The sequence below is a fragment of the Schistocerca piceifrons genome, chromosome X, assembly GCF_021461385.2.
Source record: "Schistocerca piceifrons isolate TAMUIC-IGC-003096 chromosome X, iqSchPice1.1, whole genome shotgun sequence".
Taxonomy (NCBI): Eukaryota; Metazoa; Arthropoda; class Insecta; order Orthoptera; family Acrididae; genus Schistocerca; species Schistocerca piceifrons.
In genome coordinates, this window is record NC_060149.1 from 141970973 (window position 1) to 141994611 (window position 23639).

The following is a 23639-nucleotide window of genomic DNA, read 5'->3' on the forward strand; positions in this document are numbered from 1 at the left end:
TGAAATGTTTTTCACTCACTGCATTCACTGCTGATTAAACATCGCGTATATTTCCGTACTTGCCAATAACTATCGGTTCCAGGTCCACAAATACTACAGGTGGTACATGTTTCCGAGAACCACTCTCCCTGAAAAACTTATTTAAGCCGTTATCGCGCCTACAAAGATGTTGCCTGATGGCATCTGACAATCGAGTTGGATGCTATGCTCAAGACAATGTGCTTTCCAATAATCACTGGTAACAGTTACTTGCATAAAATATCTATCATTGTGGGCATAGAGCAAACGAAGTAGGACGACCACATAAAATTAATCGTAGTTAAGGCAGATGCCAGGCAGATTCATTGGAAGAACTCTCAGGAAACATAGTCCATCAAGAAAGGAGGTAGCTTACAAAGCACTCGTTCACCAATATTTAAATATTCCTCGTCAGCTTTGGATCTACACCGGATAAGTTTGGTAGAGGAAATTGCGCTGAAACGCCAAAGAAACAGGTATAGGCATGCGTATTCAAATACAGAGATATATAAACAGGCAGAATATGGCGCTGCGGTCGGCAACGCGTATGTAACACAACAAGTGTCTGGCGCAGTTGTTAGATCGGTTACTGCAGTGGCAGGTTATCAAACTTTAAATGAGTTTGAACGAGGTGTTGTAATCGGAGCACAAGCGATGGGACACAGCGTCTCCGAGGTAACTATGAAGTGGGGATTTTCCCGTACGACCATTTCACGAGTGTACCGTAAATATCAGGAATCCGGTGAAGCATCAAATCTCCGACATCGCTGCGGTCAGATAAAGATCCTGCAAGAACGGGACCAACGATAACTGAAGAGAATCGTTCAACGTGACAGAAGTGGAATTCTTCCGCAAATTGCTGCAGATTTCGTTGCTGGGCCATCAACAAGCGTCAGCGTGCAAACCATTTAGCGAAACATCATCGATATGGGCTTTCGGAGCCGAAGGTACGCTCGTGTAGCATTGGTGACTGCACGACACAAAGCTTTACGCCTCGCCTGGGCCCGTCAACACAGGTATTGGACTATTTATGACTGGAAACATATTGCCTGGGCGTAATAGTCTCGTTTCAAAATGTATCGAGCGAATGGATGTGAACGGCTATGGAGACAACCTCGTGAATCCATGGGCCCCGCACGTCAGCAGGGGACTGTTGAAGGTGGTGGAGGCTCTGTAATGGTGTGGGTCGTATGCAGTTGGAGTGATATGGGTTCCCTGATATGTCTAGATACGACTCTGATAGGTGACACGTACATAAGCATCCTGCCTGATCACCTGTTCATTGTCATTGTGATGGACTTTTGCAACTCCAGCAGGACAATGCGACACCTCAAACGTCCAGAACTGCTACAGGGTGGCTCCAGAAACACTCTTCTGGGATTAAACACATTCGCTGGTCACAAAACTCCCCAGACATGAACATTATTGAGCTTATCTCGGATGCCTTGCAACGTGCTGTTCAGAAGAGATTTCCATCCCCTCGTACTCTTATGGATTTATGGACAGCCCTGTAGGATTCATGGTGTCAGTCCCTTCCAGCACTACTGCAGATATTAGTCGAGTCCATGCCACGTCGCAATGCGGCACTTCTGCGTGCTCGCAGGGGCTCTATACGATATTAGGCAGGTCTACCAGTTTTTTGGCTCTTCAGTGTAATCTACAGCGAACTGTCTTTGTCGTAATTATTAAGTCCCGAAGTGGGTGATGCATACTGTAGTAACTGAGTCACAGGTTGAAGTAAAGAACACTTAATTCACGGCACAATTTCACAATTAAGATTACATCTAATGACAACTGAAACTTTGTTCGTGATTACTTGAGCATAACAGAAACGAAGTTCCGTGGTGGAATACCAATTCCGAGGCAAGCCTCACCCCGATTGGCTGTAGGAGCGGCGTCCGTGGCGCCACACCGTACGGAGTACCTTGTGTACTGCGGAGACGGCGCGGAGTAAAGCGGGGCGTCTGGGCCGCTCTCGGCGAGTTCCGATCGATGAGCTACGACTGAGGCCAGCTCCGGGCCCGGAACTGAGTGAGCAGTTGATTGCTGCTGCTCGAGGATGTGCTTACCCTGGAGTATCCAGCAGGCGGATGTATGTCCGCGATCACGTGACGTGCGAACGATACTCGTTTCACCGACAGCAGCGCCGTCGATTCCTGATGCGCGCTCTACTCGGAAGCGTGCCTGTCGCCCTCCGGTGGCGCCTGTAACAGACAGTGTATCAACAGACTATTTGTATATTGTATTTTGTCCATAAAATGCGACGTTTGTGTGATATTAGTAAATAGGCTCCAGAGGAGATACGCCTGCGGGCTGTGAGTAAGCAACACGCGGGGCGAAGACGTTGTGTTGGAACCGTAAAATAGACAAAAAAAAAAAAAATGACGCACCATGTAGGAATTACGAGGCTTGTCCAGAAAGCAAGTTCCGATCGGTCGCGAAATGGAAACCGTAGTGAAACGTTTTATTTGCGACAGTTAGGTACACCTTGTAAACAGCCTTTCGCTCCCTGTATTTTACCCCTGCCACCTTTAGAATTTGAAAGAGAGTATTTGTTATGACTTGGCAAGACAGCCAAGCCACTAGGAGGAGGAAGCCGAAAAGGCACGCGTTTAAGCTCACGCAGGCTGGCGTGAGGTCTGGAACAGGTAAAGTAATTGAGACTAGCAAATAATGTATGAAGCTGCTGGAATACTTAACTTTAATCCATAATTGGTGAACATCGGTCTGACGGTACATGCATCACAAGATAAATAGCAAATGATAATGGCGCCTTGCTAGGTCGTAGCAAATGACGTAGCTGAAGGCTATGCTAACTATTGTCTTGGCAAATGAGAGCGTAATTTGTCAGTGAACCATCGCTAGCAAAGTCGGCTGTACAACTGGGGCGAGTGCTAGGAAGTCGCTCTAGACCTGCCGTGTGGCGGCGCTCGGTCTGCAATCACTGACAGTGACGACACGTGGGTCCGACGTATACTAATGGACCGCGGCCGATTTAAAGGCTACCACCTAGCAAGTGTGGTGTCTGGCGGTGACACCACAGTATTCCAGTGAAGTCAAAACCTTTCTCTAAGTCTACAAATGCTAGAAACGTAGGTTTGCCTTTTCTTAATCTTTCTTCTAAGATATGGCGTAAGGTCAGTATTGCCTCACGTGTTCCAACATTTCTACGGAATCCAAACTGATCTTCCCCGAGGTCAGCTTCTACCAGATTTTCGATTCGTCTGTAAAGAATTAGCGTTAGTATTTTGCACCTGTGACTTATTAAACTGATAGTTCGGTAATTTTCACATCTGTCAACACCTGCTTTCTTTGGGATTGGAATTATTATATTCTTCTTGAAGTCTGAAGGTATTTCGCCTGTCTCATACATCTTGCTCACTAGATGGTAGAGTTTTGTCATGACTGGCTCTCCCAAGGCCGTCAGTAGTTCTAATGGAATGTTTCCTACTTCCGGGGCCTTGTTCCGACTCAGGTCTTTCAGCGCTCTGTCAAACTCTTCACGCAGTATCGTACCTCCCATTTCATCTTCATCTACATCCTCTTCCATTTCCATAATATTGTCCTCGAGTACATCGCCCTTGTATAGACCCTCTATATACTCCTTCCACCTTGCAGTAAGTACTGGGAGATGAAGAAGCTTGCACAGGATAGAGTAGTATGGAGAGCTGCATCAAACCAGTCTCAGGACTGAAGACCACAACAACAACAACAGGTACACCTTCCACCTACATCTCTACAGAATCGCCGCTCCAACTTCGAGTGTTATCGTAGTGTTGTATCAATTTTTCAATATCCTCGGCATACAAAGCAGCCGCCTGTGCTTTCGTCCAGTTATCTGCGCTGGTCTGCAGCTCGTTGAAGCCAATTACAGACTGTATTGTGGGTGATCAAACACTTCTCATCGGAAACGATGCAGGAGCGTCTTCATTGCCCCTGCAGTGTGCGCCAGAGAATTGGCATGAAGAAGGAACTGCTCGACAGTTGTGTTATGTGGGCTGCATGACACAGGCGAAATCTCTATCCAGACCCCCATAGTTGTCGGGAGACGGTATTCCCTACGCATGTTTAAATGCACACTGTTCACTCAAAACTGAAAAGAGCGACGCGACACGATCGACGGTCATACTAGAGACACTGCCCAACACATCTGTGCAAAACTTTACCGGATTTTCCCAGTGGTTTCCATTTCGAGACCGATCGAAACTTACTTTCTGGACAACCCTCGAAACGGAAATCGGTAGATGTGATATACATGTACAGAGAAACATATGACTACAATTTCACAAAAATTGTTTGATTTATTAGTGAAAAAGTGCTTCACAATCTGAGCAAGTCAGAAACGTGTTGGTGCACTTCTGAACCCTATGCGAGCAGTTATTCGGCCTAGCATTGACTGTAGAGTTCTTAGATGTCCTCCTGAAGGATATCGTGGGAAATTATATCCAACTGGCGCTTTATATCGTCAAAATCAAGAGTTGATTGGAGGGCACTGCCCATAGTGCTCCGGAAGTTCGCAATTGGAGAGGTACCTGGTTCAAATGGCTCTAAGAACAATGGGATTTAACATCTGAGGTCATCAGTCCTGTAGACTTAGAACTACTTAAACCTAACTAACCTAAGGACATCACACACATCCATGCCCGAGGCAAGTTTCGAACCTGCGACCGTAGCAGCAGCGTGGTTCTGGACAGAAGCGCCTAGAACCGCTCGGTACACTCCCCCATACGCAGAAATAGGGCTTAGTGAGTATAGATATAGGTTTAGAATTATTTTTTAAAGACTGCACACCGAGATCCGTCTGCAGATCTCTGAAGACTTGCAGTGAGAATACATCATTGCAGTGTGATGCTACTATTCACGACAGCTAGCCAGTGATAGTATCTTATGGGCTACCATCTAGCAAGTGAACCACATTGTATAAAGGACATTTCATACACTTTTGGCCATTAAAATTGCTACACCAAGAAGAAATGCAGATGATAAACGGGTATTCATTGGACAAATATATTATACAAGAACTGACATGTGATTACATTTTCACGCAATTTGGGTGCATAGATCCTGAGAAATCAGTACCCAGAACAACCGTCTCTGGCCGTAATAACGGCCTTGATACGCCTGGGCATTGAGTCAAACAGAGGTTGGATGCCGTGTACAGGTACAGCTGCCCATGCAGCTTCAACACGATACCACAGTTCATCAAGAGTAGTGACTGGCTATTGTGACGAGCCAGTTGCTCGGCCACCATTGACCAGACGTTTTCGATTGGTGAGAGATCTGGAGAATGTGCTGGCCAGGGCAGCAGTCGAATATTTTCTGTATCCAGAAAGGCCCGTACAGGACCTGCAACATACGGTCGTCCATTATCCTGCTGAAATGTAGGGTTTCGTAGGGGTCGAATGAAGGGTAGAGCCAAGGGTGATAATACATCTGAAATGTAACGTCCACTGTTCAAAGTGCCGTCAATGCGAACTGAAACCACCACGCCGGGTGCTATGCCAGTAAGTCGATGACGAATATACGCTTCAAATGTGCGTTCACCGCGATGTCGCCAAACACGGGTGCGACCATCATGATGCTGTAAACAGAACCTGGATTCATCCGAAAAAATGAAGTTTTGCCATTCGTGCACCCAGGTTCGTCGTTGAGTACACCATCGCAGGCGCTCCTGTCTGTGATGCAGCGTCAAGGGTAACTGCAGCCATGGTCTCCGAGCTGCAAACGTCGTCGAACTCTTCGTGCTGATGGTTGTTGCTTTGAAACGTCCCCATCTGTAGACTCAGGGATCGAGACGTAGCTGCACGATCCGTTACAGCCATGCGGATAAGATGCCTGTCATCTCGACTGCTAGTGATACGAGGCCGTTGGGATCCAGCACAGCGTTCCGTATTACACTCCTGAACCCATCGATTCCATATTCTGCGAACAGTCATTGGATCTCGACCAACGCGAGCAGCAATGTCGCGATACGATAAACCGCAATCACGATAGGCTACAATCCGACCTTTATCAAAGTCGTAAGCGTGATGGTACGCATTTCTCCTCCTTACACGAGGCATCACAACAACGTTTCACCAGGCAAACTGCTGTTTGTGTATGAGAAATCGGTTGGAAACTGTTCTCATGTTAGCACGTTGTAGGTGTCGCCACCGGCGCCAACGTTGTGTGAATGCTCTTGAAAAGCTACTCAGTTGCATGTCACAGCATCTTCTTCCTGTCGGTTAAATTTCGCGTCTGTAGCACGTCATCTTCGTGGTGTAGCAATTTTAATGGCCAGTAGTGTAAATTGATCAATCGCAGTACCACTGAAGGCCTCGCAGCATTACCAAAGTTATGTATTTCTCATGTTTCAGCTTGTGCATACTGTAAATAATGTGATAATCATTTATTCATTTCATAGGTTCAAATGGCTCAAATGGCTCTGAGCACTATGGGACTTAACATCTGAGGTCATCAGTCCCCTAGAACTTAGAACTACGTAAACCTAAGTAACCTAAGGACATCACACACATCCATGCCTGAGGCAGTATTCGAACCTGCGACCGTAGAGGTCGCGCGGTTCCAGACTGAAGCGCCTAGAACCGCTCGGCCTACCCGGCTGCCCATTTCATAGGTATCTGATGTGTTATGCTACCACATAAAGTATGGACACAACAGACTGACGTGTAGTGTAGCCTGATGGTCACATTTCCACCATGTTTACCACATTTTTGCTATTTGTTACGCTATTTTCTTCAATAACATTGTGCGATTGTCCGCACTTTGTATCTGCACAGCTAGTGGACTAATGCGTGCAAACTTAGCTTACCACTTAGCGCGCAAATGGACAAAACATCTGAACTGCCTTCTCAAGCCTCGGGTGTTAAACAGGCATTCTATATAAATGTGAATATGGCCCTGTAAGTCAGCTAATATCATGTGCGGATCGTAACAGAAATCATTAGAAGTGCTGCTGTCACTTGACTAGAATGCGTGCTTGAATAAAAGTGAAATTTTGAGGTCTATTCTAGAAAGACAAAACAGCTATTCCCTTTTTCATTCTACATATAATTTATCAACTGTGCTTCCAGGGGTCAAGTGATACAGAACAATCATGTTCAATTACTTTTGACACTCAGTAACAATATATTTAACTCTTGGACATATTGAATTAACACTTATTGTAATCGTTATTGCTACATATGAAAAAAATTTTATCGCAGGAAAGAATGATTAAAATCTTCGTTAGCTCATTTACGCCTATGATGTCGTAGCTGATCAACGCACTGAGTTGGTTGAGAATAAATTACCTTTTTGAACCAATGAAAAAATTCTCATGTAATCAATGTGAAGGTAGGTTAGTATCCTAGCTTTTGATATTCAATGGTCAAAGCGTACGCAAGTTGAAGTGAGCAAAATCTCGACTCAACATTTACTGTGGCCTAATGCGGTATCAGCAACGGCGTTGTCTCCATGCTGGGTCTGAAACGGTAATTCCTACACTTTGCAGAAAGTAAAGCTCTCAACGCCCTTGCTGTTTTCCACATACTTGTGCTGTCCGCCGCCAGATGAGAGAGATATCTAAAAATGTTAGTCCTCAAAATACTTTTATATGATGGGGATCTCCCTACCGTGTCGCGCCTGCGTCGCCCAGTATGGCTTCAGCCCATCTCGTTAGAGGCGAATTTTATTTTTCTTGCCAGGTTGCAGCTTAGCCCTATTAAAGCCGCCCAGCCACTTACCCTTGGTCCTGGCCGTATTTATATTAAAAGGAATAATGTATTGTTTTGGTATTATCCCTTTCTGCGCTGAAACTCGCTGTTCTCATGCTAAGTGGGGTTTTCCGATTCCATTACCCACCTGCTCGGTTCATCTCCTCAATGCGTTTCACTTTAACTTGTTTATTCATGCCCCTGTCCAAATATTGGTAGATATTGGTAGATTTTGTTTTGTTAGTTTTCGGTACATGAGGTGACTGCAATTGCCTTTTGTTGATATAATATAATTATTTTCCGAATATCTCGTACTGTATTGTACAGTACAACTGAAAATGCTATAGTCTCTTTTCTCTGTGAGGTTGCGAACGTTAGGTGTTTTCTTTGATTTAACGAAGGCTTTTGACTGTGTTGACCACAAAATATTACTGCAGAAGTTGGAACATTATGGAGTAAGGGGAGTAGCTTACAATTGGTTCGCCTCCTACTTTAAGAACAGAAAGCAGAAGGTAATCCTCCGCAATATTGAGAGTGGTAATGATGTTCAGTCCCAATGGGGCACTGTTAAATGGGGCGTTCCCCAAGGGTCGGTGCTGGGGCCACTGCTGTTCCTTATTTATGTAAATGATATGCCTTCTAGTATTACAGGTGATTCAAAAATATTTCTGTTTGCTGATGACACCACCTTGGTAGTGAAGGATCTTGTGTGTAATATTGAAAGATTATCAAATAATGTAGTTCATGATATAAGTTCGTGGCTTGTGGAAAATAATTTGATGCTTAATCACAGTAAGACTCAGTTTTTACAGTTTCTAACTCACAATTCAACAAGAACTGATATTTTAATCAGACAGAATGGGCATGTTATAAGCGAGACGGAACAGTTCAAGTTCCTAGGCGTACAGATAGATAGTAAGCTGTTGTGGAAAGCCCATGTTCAGGATCTTGTTCAGAAACTAAATGCCGCTTTATTTACCATTAGAACAGTATCTGAAATAAGTGACATTTCAACACGAAAAGTAGTATACTTCGCATATTTTCATACGCTTATGTCATATGGTATTATTTTTTGCGGTAATTCTTCTGATTCAAAAAGGGTATTTTTGGCTCAAAAACGGGCTGTTCGAGCTATGTATGGTGTAAGTTCGAAAACCTCTTGTCGACCCCTATTCAATAGACTGGGAATTTTGACATTGCCCTCACAGTATGTATTTTCTTTAATGTCGTTTGTTGTTAGCAATATTAGCTTATTCCCAAGAGTTAGCAGCTTTCACTCAGTTAATACTAGGCAGAAATCAAATCTGCATGTGGAATGCACTTCCTTGACTCTTGTGCAGAAAGGAGTGCAGTATTCTGCTGCATCCATTTTCAATAAGCTACCACAAGAACTCAAAAATCTTAGCAGTAGCCCAAACACTTTTAAGTCTAAACTGAAGAGTTTCCTCATGGCTCACTCCTTCTATTCTGTCGAGGAGCTCCTGGAAGAGATAAAAAATTAAGCAAATTCCAGTGGTACATTCTTGATTTTCTTTATTTAAACTAACGACTTGTCGCCTGAATATGTTTCTTATATTTCATTTTATCTGTTTCTACAATCGTGTTATAATTTCATGTATTGACTTGTTCCATGACCATGGAGACTTCTCCTAAATGTGGTCCCACGGAACAATAAATAAATAAATAAATAAATAAATAAAACTGTCGTTATGAATCAAGCTCATGTAAGGCCCGTAAAATCCGGACGCCTAACAACATGAAGTGAACATATAAATTCTTGAAATATTTATTAGATAAGAGACAAGTCTTGGCGTATTTTGCTGTATATTTTGAGTGTATACTGTGCACAAACCACGAAAAATAGGAGAGGGATCCTTTATATAACATTTACCGAATATTGCTTTCTGTGGTGCGTGCACTGTTATCTGTAGAAATGTGTACTGTCAGCACTTGGAGTCTGGTTACAAGAAACGCATGGCATAGTAGTAGTAGGGTACTGGCGTTTCCACGACACTTGTCACACACTAATTATGTCACCACTCCTCACCCACAACCAATCCAATATCGTCACGTGTACTAGGAGGTGGAAAATTCTAGATCCGAGTTCCGTCATGTTTTTATTAAATTCATCTGTTTCCCACTAACATCAGAATTTGGGATGGTCGGGTAGTCTTGATCTCTCTATGTCTATTTCTCTCTATGCAGATACACGTGTGGGTCAGGCAGATCATCCCTAATACTGAAATTCTTGGAAAACGGTTGACATTTAAGAAAATTAAACATGATGGGGTTCAAATCCACAACCTTTCAGCACTTAGGACCAGTGGCCGTCTTGGATTGGGGGTAGAGGGGAGGGGTGGGAGTGTAATTATAGTGTGTCTGAAGCATCTTAGAAATGGTGGTAGCCCACTATTTGCACAGGTAGTGGTAAAAGCTAGTACTCCAAAACATGAGGAGATATCCCAGTTACTAACAAGAAACCCTTAAGGTATTCGGAGGAGGTATCTTTGTGTGAAAGATTGGTTACACGAGATAAAATGGAATCTATGGTGTGTTTGCCATTCCCTGACAGGTGTACATTACAGGAACCTATTGTTCGAGCATGTGTGCATACATTTGTTTGCCTAAAGTATTCCACAGGGGACTTGAAACACCAGGAAAATGCTGCACCACTCCATGCCGCCACCGTCTACACTCAAACCATGAAAAATGCGAGATGGGGTCTTTATATAACTTTTATCAAACATTTATTTCACTGGTGTTGGGACTGTTATCTAAGAAACATGTAGCGTCAATTGAGTTTGACTAAAAATAGTACACGGAAGCAAATTTAGTTTTAAATCTTCATAAGACATGGCTGCCTACAGTTTGTGAAATATTCATTTCATAGTTGTAAATCTGAGATTATATAGGTAGTTTTACAATCGATGTGCAGAGAAGTGAAAACCGTAGTATCTCGAAGCTTATTTGACGTGAAAGTCATAGACTGCATAAGCAGCTTAAGAAACTACTCCAGGTAGTGTATGAATAAATTCAAATGAAAAATAAAACTTATGTTGAAATTGAGGTAAGGTCCTAACATAAGGTATGAATTTGGCTTCGCAAAGAGTGACTTGGAGAATCAGAGTCTGCTAAATTGTAGTCGTGGCATGTACTTAAACAAAGGGAATGTGTATAAGAACCAAAATCTTAAATTGGTATGCTGTCATTCACCTGAAGGTTCGTTAGGTGTGTACAGTGTTCTTAAAAGCAATCCAAAAAGCTAACTGGTTGGCTCTGAGCACTATGGGACTTAACATCTATGGTCATCAGTCCCCTCAAAAAGCTAACTAACTCATGTTTTTCCGCTTATGTGATATTTACAGTTCTGAAAGTTCGTCAGTGTTTGTAAAGTTATTGTATTATGTAGAAATATATTTGAAGTACTTTGGCGCCCCCACAGATTCGGCAGCTTTTAAGAGACAAGCATTTTGGTGAAATCTTACATGACAATGAGAAGACAAGCAGTTTGATTAATGTCACATGAAGATGAGAAGACGGCCTATCGGAGTTTTAAAAATGTTTATTTCTATTTCTTAGGAAACAAACTAACACAAAATGACAAGGGGAACTTCTGTTATGAAAAGATAGAATACACTTCCTTCATGCACACCTCGACTTGTTCCCCGTAAATGACGTGGCAGTTTGTGAGGTACATGGCGAGCGAGTTCATCAGGATATTGCTGTCCTGGAAAAGAAGTATGCAGGGAAGTTGACTCCCACTATTTTGGCACACTTATTTCTACCAGGGAATTGTGTTGCAGTTTGAATACTAACTCGTCATTTTCAGTATGTTCCCGGGTTCGATTCCCGGCGGGGTCAGGGATTTTCTCTGTCTCGTGATGACTGGGTGTTGTGTGATGTCCTTAGGTTAGTTAGGTTTAAGTAGTTCTAAGTTCTAGGGGACTGATGACCATAGATGTTAAGTCCCATAGTGCTCAGAGCCATTTGGACCATTTTCAGTATATAACCTGTTTCGAGAGTGACATGCAAATACACCACTCGACGAAAAGGCGAAGCACCAAGATGAGGACTTCGAATCTAAATGAAACATCACGGGCTGAGAGGATTTGTGGTGTTATTTAAATGGTTTCAAAATCGAGTCAGATTCACAAACAACTTGCAGTCTGAGTCCACTTATCAGTATGACGTTGCACTTAGTCTGGCACAGGAGCATACGCGGATTCGGATCGGAAGGAGGTCATAGTCATATTTTTTGCTGAGGCAAGGTCACTCACAACTGTTGTATGTGGTCATCGATGCCTCTGATATTGGCTCTGGGACGCATTTGACGTCCGATCTGGTCCAACATACGTTGTACCGGAGACAATTCTGAGTATCCTGCTGGCCACTGGAGTACCTCAATATGACGCAGACAGTTCATAGATACACGTGTCATGTGTGAACGAGCGTTGTTCTGCTGAAAAATGACACCACGATACTATCGCATGAGAGGTGACATATGAGGATGCATGATGTCTGTGACGCACCGTTGGCAGTTCAGAGTTCCTTCAGTCATTACCGGCCTTGACATTAAGTCAAACCACATGGTTTCAGGAAAGCCGCCAGGACTAACTCCACTGTGTCTCTCCAACACATAAGCGTCCGCTAACATACAGTGGGGAAATCAGTGGCATATCAAAACGCTGTACATCAAAAACATTGAAAGAATGGCACCTCTTCCCACGCGGCCGCCATACTCGCCTACGATTGTCATTCGCGTTATGCAGAACCTCGAGTCATCGCTGGACACAATTTCTTGCCATTCGTCAGAGGTCCGTGCTTCCCGGCCACAGCACCGTTACAAAATGGTTCAAACGGCTCTAAGCACTATGGGACTTAACATCTGAGGTCATCAGTCCCCTAGACTTAGAACTAATTAAACCTAACTAACCTAAGGACATCACACACACCCATTACCGAGGCAGGATTCGAACATGCGACCGCAGCAGCAGCGCGGTTCCGGACTGAAGCGCCTAGAACCGCTCGGCCACAGCGGCCGGCAGTGCCATTACGAACGCAGCAGTTTATGTTGCGGAGTTAGGGTAGCCCTACGCATGGGGTGGTATTCCCTAGTCTGGCTGATAATACTCTCGGAGCTATGGCGAAGGATGACACAGAATGTTACGGGTGTCTGGCGTAGATGAGCAGGTGTGATGATGTGCTTAGTGCACAACGCTATGTTCCTCCCATGTGGTGTTCAGATGTGGTCCACTGGATCCTTGACAACGAGTGTGCCTGCCTTCAAGTTCCCGTGCACTCCATTACTGGGCCACTGTCGCATCCGAATGCCCCACAAATCTGGATATTGTACGATTCGACAAGCTGGCCACGATGAGGTCCACTCCCAAACTGTGCCAAGTGCTCATAACGCCGTTTCACACGAATACGCTGCATCTCCGTGTCCTTCACAGTGATCATTCACCATCTGCAACTGTTCACGCCTCTTATATAACCTACCAGGCCTGGTAGCAACATTCCACACGAACAACAATAATCTCTGTGGTGGCCATTCCACCTTACACAGAAAATTGCGATTCTAGTTATTAAAAAAAAATGATTGAAATGGCTCTAAGTACTATGGGACTTAACATCTGAGGTCATCAGACCCCTGGACTTAGAACTACTTAAACCTAACTAACCTAAGGACATCACACACATCCATGCCCGAGGCAGGATTCGAACCTGCGACCGTAGCAGTCGGGCGGTTCCGGACTGATGCGCATAGAACCGCTCGGCCACAGAGGCCGACTAATTATTTAAATACACGCAATGGTGTGTACGTGTACGAAGTTGCACTGGCATCCAACCATGTTTGCTGGTTGCTTCATGGTTTTGTTAGGCAGTTTTCACGTCTCACGCACCACATTCTCAGCTTTATTTCCACCAGTATCTCCTCTCCTACCTCCTAACCATCACAGAAGTTCTTCTGCTGACCTTACAGGTCTACCAGATCTAGAAGAAAGGATGTTGTGGAGACATAGCTTACAAATGGTTCAAATGGCTCTGAGCACTATGGGACTTAACATCCGTGGTCATCAGTCCCCTAGAACTTAGAACTACTTAAACCTAACTAACCTAAGGACATCACACACATCCATGCCGGAGGCAGGATTCGAACCTGCGACCGTAGCAGTCGCGCGGTTCCGGACTGAGCGCCTTAACCGCGAGACCACCGCGGCCGGCCATAGCTTACAGCCTAGAGTTATACTGAAGTGCCAGAGAAACTGGAACACCACCCTAACATCGTGTAGGGCCCCCACGAGCACGCAGAAGTGCAGCAACACGACGTGGCATGGACACGACTAATGACTGAAGTAGTGCTGGAGGAAACTGACGCCATGAATCCTGCAGGGCTGTCCATAAATCAGCAAGAATACGAGGGCGTGGAAATCTCTTCTGAACAGCACGTTGCCAGTCATCCCAGATATGCTCAATAGTGTCTATGTCTGGGGGGATTGGTGGCCAGCGCAAGAGTGCTCCTGGAGCCACTCTGTAAGCAAATCTGGGCCTGTGGGTTGTCACATTATCCTGCTGGGATTGCCCATGTCGTTCGGAATGCACAATGGACATGAATAGATGCAGGTGATCAGACAGGATGCTTACTTTCATGTCACCTGTCAGAAACGTATCTAGACGTATCAGGGGTCCCATATCACTCGAACAGCACACGCCCGATACCATTACAGAGCCTCCACCACCTTCAACAGTCCTCTGCTGACATGAGGTTGTCTCCATACCCGTACACGTCCATCCGCTCGATAAGATTTGAAATAAGTCTCGTCCGACCAGGCAACATGTTTCCAGTTATCAACAGTCCAATGTCGGTGTTGACGGACCCAGGCAAGGCGTAAAGCTTTGTGTCGTGCAGTAATCAAGGGTGGGCCTTCGGCTCCGAAAGCCCATATCGATGTGTTTCGTTGAATGGTTCGCACGCTGACATTGTTGATGGTCCATCACTGAAATCTGCAGCAGTTTGCGGATGGATTGCACTTCTGGCACGTTGAACGATTCTCTTCAGTCGTCGTTGGTACCGTTCTTGTAGGATCTTTTTTCGGCCATAGCGATGTCGGTGATTTGATGTTTTATCGGATTCCTGGCATTCACGGTACACTCGTGAAATGTTCATACGGGAAAATCCCCACTTCATCGCTGCCTCGGAGATACTGTGTCCCATCGCTGGTGTGCCGACTATAACACCCCGTTCAAACTCTCTCAATCTTGATAACTTGCCATTGTAGCAGCAGTAACCAATCTAAAAACTGTACCAGACACTTGTTGTCTTATAGAGATGTTGACGACCGCAGCGCCGTATTCTGCCTTTTTACATATCTCTGTATTTGAATAGGCATGTCTATACCAGTTTCTTTGGTGCTTCAGTATATTTCCAGAATGAATCTTCACCTCTCAGCGACGTGTGCGTTGATTTGAAACTTCCTGGCAGATTTAAATTGTGTGCCAGACCGGTAGCGAACTCGGAATCTTTGTCTTTCGCAGGTAAATGCTCTACCGACTGAACTATCCGGGCACGATTCGAAGGTTTCTCTCACAGAATTACTTCTGCCAGTACCTCTCCTACCCTCCATGTATGGTTGTGATATACAATGCTTTTGCTGAGGTACGTGATATGTGAATCAATGAACTGTCTTTACGTAGAAGTGAAAAAAAAATTAACTTCAGATGTAAGATTAGATGACGCACAGAAAAACAGCTAGACAGGATTAGACCACGAGTGTAAATTGGTAGAAATGATATATCAAGGTAGAGCATTTATGGAATGTACGTAATATACGGGAAATAGTACGGAGAATTCTCAGTCCCAAGGCGCTGACCAATAAGGAAGCATGCTGCAGCCTTCCCTGCGAGCTCTCTTGTGATAGCCGAGACGACAGAAGGGCCGCCAAATATGGGGAAGTAGTGGCGCCCTGAACTCATATCGTGCCGGCCTTGCCTTCCATTTTCGAGCTTCCCGTCTCAATTTAGCTTTCCCCCAGCTTCCCTTAATAACCCTTGGGCAGTGTTCCTTCCAGATACACGCGACGGGTGCATCTCAGAAGCAAGTGGACAAAACTTAGGCCGTCTCTCATCGCTTCCCTGCCGACTAGATTTCAGCAGTGTGAATAAGTCACTAGCATACAGTCACTAAAACTAAGTATTCGAAGAAGGGAGCCACAAAGATTTTGCATGCAGTCTCTTTTGTAGACTAACTGCATTATCCTGGTCTCCCGCCAATCAGCCGAAACCTTCCAACTGCTTTACTTACGACTGATCCCATGTGATCATTCCATTTCAAATCCCTACAAAATGTTACACCTGGATATTTTTATGAAATGACTGATTCCAGTTGCGACTCACTGTGAGTGTTGTTAAGGGCAGAATTTTACAGATTTGTACATTTAAAGCAGTCTTTGCACCACTTTGCAATCTTATCAACAACTGGCTGGATATTTGTGCAGCTTGTACTTCGTAATAGATAACTGCATCATCCGTAAAAAGTCTGAAGTTACTACTAATATCACTTACCAGATCAGAAATAAACGAACAGCAACACGGCCTTTAACAGTAATGATGGGACCGGCAGAATACCAGGATCCAGACCCTTTTTAACAAATCATTCCCGAGTAACCATTCCCCAGTATCAGTTGCAAAGCGATTTAGAAGAGATTGCTGTATGGTGTGGCAGGTGGCACTTGACCCTAAATAACTAAAAGTGTGAGGTGATCCACATGAGTTCCAAAAGAAATCCGTTGGAATTCGATTACTCGATAAATAGTACAATTCTCAAGGCTGTCAATTCAACTAAGTACCTGGGTGTCAAAATCACGAACAACGTCAGTTGGAAAGACCACATAGGTAATAATGTGGGGAAGGCGAGCCAAAGGTTGCGTTTCATTGGCAGGACACTTAGAAGATGCAACAAGTCCACTAAAGAGACAGCTTACACTACACTCGTTCGTCCTCTGTTAGAATATTGTTGCGCGGTGTAGGATCCTTACCAGGTGGGATTGACGGAGGACATCGAAAGGGTGCAAAAAAGGGCAGCTCGTTTTGTATTATCACGTAATAGGGGAGAGAGTGTGGCAGATATGATACGCGAGTTGGGATGGAAGACATTAAAGCAAAGACGTTTTTCGTCGCGGCGAGATCTATTTACGAAATTTCAGTCACCAACTTTCTTCTCCGAATGCGAAAATATTTTGTTGAGCCGAGCCTACATAGGTAGGAATGATCATCAAAATAAAATAAGAGAAATCAGAGCTCGAACAGAAAGATTTAGGTGTTCGTTTTTCCCGCGCGCTCTTCGGAAGTGGAATGGTAGAGAGATAGTATGATTGTAGTTCGATGAACCCTCTGCCAAGCACTTAAATGTGAATTGCAGTGTAGTCATGTAGATGTAGATGTAGATGTAAGAACAGACGTTCACATTATTTTGCCTATCCCCTATAGGAACCTTTTTTCTCCCAGACGATTTCTCAGAAATAAGTGTGAAATACACGACCTGACAAAAAAGTGAAGCAACCACAAGACACGATCGGATGTCAATGTAACTACGTTCACAATGATTGGGTATGTAAATCATTATAGCTGCAGTTCACTATGATATATAGTATGGGTACCGCGTGTTTAGTATTGTTCGTGCTCAGTGTTATTACTGGCTATGGTAGAGTATATACACTCCTGGAAATTGAAATAAGAACACCGTGAATTCATTGTCCCAGGAAGGGGAAACTTTATTGACACATTCCTGGGGTCAGATACATCACATGATCACACTGACAGAACCACAGGCACATAGACACAGGCAACAGAGCATGCACAATGTCGGCACTAGTACAGTGTATATCCACCTTTCGCAGCAATGCAGGCTGCTATTCTCCCATGGAGACGATCGTAGAGATGCTGGATGTAGTCCTGTGGAACGGCTTGCCATGCCATTTCCACCTGGCGCCTCAGTTGGACCAGCGTTCGTGCTGGACGTGCAGACCGCGTGAGACGACGCTTCATCCAGTCCCAAACATGCTCAATGGGGGACAGATCTGGAGATCTTGCTGGCCAGGGTAGTTGACTTACACCTTCTAGAGCACGTTGGGTGGCACGGGATACATGCGGACGTGCATTGTCCTGTTGGAACAGCAAGTTCCCTTGCCGGTCTAGGAATGGTAGAACGATGGGTTCGATGACGGTTTGGATGTACCGTGCACTATTCAGTGTCCCCTCGACGATCACCAGTGGTGTACGGCCAGTGTAGGAGATCGCTCCCCACACCATGATGCCGGGTGTTGGCCCTGTGTGCCTCGGTCGTATGCAGTCCTGATTGTGGCGTTCACCTGCACGGCGCCAAACACGCATACGACCATCATTGGCACCAAGGCAGAAGCGACTCTCATCGCTGAAGACGACACGTCTCCATTCGTCCCTCCATTCACGCCTGTCGCGACACCACTGGAGGCGGGCTGCACGATGTTGGGGCGTGAGCGGAAGACGGCCTAACGGTGTGCGGGACCGTAGCCCAGCTTCATGGAGACGGTTGCGAATGGTCCTGGCCGATACCCCAGGAGCAACAGTGTCCCTAATTTGCTGGGAAGTGGCGGTGCGGTCCCCTACGGCACTGCGTAGGATCCTACGGTCTTGGCGTGCATCCGTGCGTCGCTGCGGTCCGGTCCCAGGTCGACGGGCACGTGCACCTTCCGCCGACCACTGGCGACAACATCGATGTACTGTGGAGACCTCACGCCCCACGTGTTGAGCAATTCGGCGGTACGTCCACCCGGCCTCCCGCATGCCCACTATACGCCCTCGCTCAAAGTCCGTCAACTGCACATACGGTTCACGTCCACGCTGTCGCGGCATGCTACCAGTGTTAAAGACTGCGATGGAGCTCCGTATGCCACGGCAAACTGGCTGACACTGACGGCGGCGGTGCACAAATGCTGCGCAGCTAGCGCCATTCGACGGCCAACACCGCGGTTCCTGGTGTGTCCGCTGTGCCGTGCGTGTGATCATTGCTTGTACAGCCCTCTCGCAGTGTCCGGAGCAAGTATGGTGGGTCTGACACACCGGTGTCGATGTGTTCTTTTTTCCATTTCCAGGAGTGTAGGTTGAACGATCACTCAGAAGGAGACGTAGATGTCGTGCACTCGTATGAGACAGCGTTATCAGCACTGACAGAGTTTGAAAGGGGCCTCATTGGGGGCTTCCATTTGACCAGATGATCGAATCGTGCAATATCCGGATTCGTGTGACATTCGGACGTGATTGTGGTGCGATGTTGCGCTTCATGGAAACGTTAGGACAATAAAGTTTCCAGTCGACCACGTCTGACCATCACAAGTGTATTGCGCATCAAGCACATCGTAACCTCTTTACATCTGCCCCTGCCATCCGACAACAATAAGTGGACTCCCTGCACCATTCTGTCATCTCACACCATTCATATCGGAGACAAACAGCAGCCGGGCTAGGGAATTACTGTCCGATGAGTACGCTGCCGTTAACACTACAAGACAAAGACTGCGTTTGGAGTGGTGCCGTGCCGGGAAGATGGACCGCCGATGAATGGCGTTGCATAGTTTTCAGCGTTGAATAGTGATGCAGCACTACTCAGGATTACCATAGTCGGTTGCAATGTCGGCGACCTGGAGAGGTCGCATTCTTTCAATGTTTCTGAAGTACAGCGATTTGATGTTCAATAGATCTCGCCACTATATGTGGGCGGACACCTCTGTGGTTATCGGGTTCTGAAACACTGCTACACGAAACCGTTAGTACAATGTAACTGAACACATCTACATCACATTCCGAAAACTACGTAATGCTGTTTGGCGGAGAGCATTTCTGCTACCACAAACTGAGCCCTTCTACCATGTTTCATTCGCGAAGGGCAGGTGGGAAGGATGACTGTCGGAAAACCTCTATATTGGCTCTAATTTTCGAACTTTCTCTTTCTGGTCATTACTGTGGGTCTAAGGCTTCCATTTGTTCTCTTGTAGACCAGTCTGGTGTGGCATTTGAAGATAGCAGAACGAAAGCCGAAGTTTGAAATTTGAAGTTGAAGTAATCGTTCTCACCGGAGAGTCGCACAAACATGCCGTCATTTGAACATCGGGCGGACTCCCATATGGACGACATTGTAATAAGCACCCCAGACGTAGAGAAACAACTGAAAGATTTGAAAGCAAATAAATCGCCGAGTCCGGATGGAACCCCAATTCGATTTTACACACATCAAAAAATGTTTTGCATCACTCTGGTTCCCAGAACTCCTGAAGATAGGCGTTGACTGTGAATATTGCATCACACACACAGTCCCATTGAGTGTTCAGAGATTTCACTAAACCCGCCCAAAGATGTAAACAACCATGCATGAGCAGCGCCTATTAGACGGAGGGGGTCCGACAGGCGATCAGTTCCAGTCATTCCACCAGGAAGGAGGTACACGGCTCGTGTAGTCTATAGTTCAATCATGCCTAGAAGATCAATACCGCGGTTCGATCGTGTCCGCATTGTTACTTTGTGCCACGAAGGGCTCTCAAAAAGGGAAGTGTCCAGGTGCCTCGGAGTGAACCAGAGCGATGTTGTTCGGACATTGAGGAGATAAAGAGAGACAGGAACTGTCGATGACATGCCTAGCTAGGGCCGCCCAAGGGCTACTACTGCAGTTGATGACCGCTACCTACGGATTATGGCTCGGAGGAACCCTGACAGTAACACCACCATGTTGAATAATGCTTTTCGTGCAGCCACCGGACTAGAGATGGGCAGACTCGTTCATCCTTGGGAACTAGTTCACTGCTGATAGTTCTTTTTTGGGAACCGTACATTTTTACTCCTTCACCGTTCATTTGTGCTTGGTATATTGTTCTTGTGAAAAACTGAAAACTAGTAGTGTAGGTGACTGAGGGATGGAGGGCACCAAGGGGGGGCACTTGCCTCCCCCCTGGAGTATAGAGTTTTTATTCATTACAGAATTCTTACACACTTTTAGAAGTAATTTCTATGATTCTGCAGAACCTCTCGTTTAGCCAACTGTAGCGTTGTGTGGCTGATCGCAGAGAAATAATATAGGGTGGCGCACGGAAAACCGGCCCCGAGTACAGACTGCTCGCCAATTACGGACGATGTGTTGCCCGTTACGAACAGACATAACAAACAGACAAACATGTAATAATTAGGCAGTGAAGAAATAACAAGCTAATGCAAGCAACAATGGCGAAACAATCGATGACGATGTGCAGAGAGCTGGAGAAGAGAACATGAAAATCTCACGCGACGCGCATGGTCTATAGCACATGTAGTCTTGTAAACCTGTTGGTGGCTGTTTCCCAACTTAATAGACCACAAGTGCCTTCTATAAAATTCTTCGTTTCGACTTCCACTACATAGCTATGCTACGTTATAAACAATAATCGTTTACACCCTATATATACTTCACGTTGTATCTGAGTTCGTAGGCGAAGTAGACTTTATGGAAGCATAAAATAAAATGTGGTTTTCTCATCATACTTGCGTCACACGCTTAGTAAAAATTAGGTTTTTATGTTGCATAATTAAAGTTGATGCAGCAATAATAATAATAATAAAGTTCGCAGTAATAAAATTTTTGGTTTGAAAGCTCCTTCTGAACAAATGTTTTTGAAATAATAAGTAAATACGATTTTATGGCAATCTATGTCTTTTCAAATGGAGAAGCACCACTTTTGCTACTGAGCCAAAATGACCCACAACCCACATTTTTTTTCAAAGAAACTAAACTATCAGGTAATGCAAATTAGAAACAACCAAACATACAAATAATTAGAGCCTTCCTAAATGTAATGTTTTGTGTATGAAAGATACACGAAAACCGTTTTATATGAATTTTTTTACACTAAAAATTAAGCAAATTATTGAAAGTTAGTTGCTAAATCAAGTCGATGAAACCGAAAAATATATATATAACAAAAAAACCTGCCTTGTTATGTCTTCTACTGTTCATCGATATAATGAAGTGAGCTAATATGCCCTTTTTTTACCTAAAAAGACTTACCTATTACATACAACGTGATTTTTATGTAATTTACGTAACCATAAAATACTTTTTGATTACCGATCATGGACGCTGAATAGCCAGACCCAAGTGGAAGAACAGTTTGGAACACATGTAAAATGGGCGAGCGCAGTGAACGAAACGAACTGGATACTGAACTAACTAGGAGCAGTCGGCAGTGGAACTGAGACAGGTGGTCATGCGAAGAACGACGAGTGCGGCCGAGGGAGACCGAGACTGAGACAAGCACGCGACCGGGGCTGGAACGAGAATTGCCGAAGTGACTACCGCGACCGAAGTGAACTAGTGAACTAAGAACCGATCGTTCCTCGTTCCCGGGAACTATAAGTAGATCGCCGCGACCGAAGTGAACTATGAACTGATCGTTCCTTGAAATTCGTTCCTCAGTCCTTTCGTTTATCTTGGTGAACCGTTCCTTTGCACCCGTTCGTTCGCGAACTACCCATCTCTACACCAGACGTCGTGTTACGACTCAAACTGTGCGCAGTAGGCTGCATGACGCGTAACTTCACTCCCGACGTCCATGGCGAAGTCCATCTTTGCAGCCACGACATCATGCAACTCGGTACAGATGGGCCCAACAACATGTCGAATGGGCCGCTCAGGATTGGCATCACGTTCTCTTCACCGATGGATGTCGCATATGCCTTCAACCAGACAGTCGTCGGAGACGTGTTTGGAGGCAGCCCGGTCAGGATGAACGCCTTAGACACACTGTCCAGAGAGTGCAGCAAGGTGGAGGTTTCCTGCTGTTTTGCGGTGGCATTATGTGGGCCCGACGAACACCGCTGGTGGTCATGGAAGGCGTAGTAACGGCTGTACGATACGTGTATGCCATCCTCCGACCGACAGTGCAACCATATCGGCAGCATATTGGCGAGGCATTCGTCTTCATGGACGACAATTCGCGCCCCCATCGTGCACATTTTGTGAATGACTTCCTTCAGGATAACGACATCACTCGCCTGGAGTGGCCAGTACGTTCTCAAGACATGAACCCTTTCGAACATGCCTGAAATTAGATTGAAAATGGCTGTTATGGACGATGTGACCCACCAACCACTCTGAGGGATCTACGCCGAATCGCCGTTGAGGAGTGGGACAATCTGGGCCAACAGTACCTTGATGAACTTTTTGATAATATGCCACGACGAATACAGGCATGCATCAACGCAAGAGGATGTGCTACTGAGTATTAGAGGTACCGGTGTGTACAACAACCTGGACCACCACCTCTGAAAGTCTCGCTGTATGGTGGTACAACATGTAATGTGTGGTTTTCATGAGCAATAAAAAGGGCGGAAATGATGTTTATCTTTACTCTGTTCCAGTTGTCTGTACAGGTTCCGGAACTCTCGGAAACGAGGTGGTGCAAAACTTTTTATTATGAGTGTACAAAGAGCACTCTACGGAATTGGCCCCTAACCTAGCCTGCATTTATCGCGAATCTCTCGCCCAGCACGAAGTCCCAAGTGACTGGAAAAACACGCAGGTGACTCTAGTACATAATTAGGGTAAAAGAACTGACCCGCAAAATTACAGATCAATTTCCCTAACTTCGGTTTGCTACAGAATTCTTGAACATATTCTCAGTTTGAATATATTAAACATTCTTGGGACTGAGAAGCTTATGTCCACGAATCAGCATGGTTTTAAAAAGCATCGCTCTTGTGAAACTCAGCTTATCCTTTTCTCACATGGTATATTGCGAGCTATGGATGAAGGGCAACAGGGAGATTCCATATTTCTAGATTTCCGGAAAGCGTTTGACACGGTGCGTCATTGCAGGCTGGTAACGAAGATACGAGCATGTGGAATAAGTTCACAGATATGTGAGTGAC

General features: G+C 45.3%; 1 pseudogene; it reads right to left on the bottom strand.

The window, feature by feature from the left end:
• Positions 1–23639, bottom strand: part of LOC124722224 — a 46505-nt pseudogene that overhangs the window by 13700 nt on the left and 9166 nt on the right.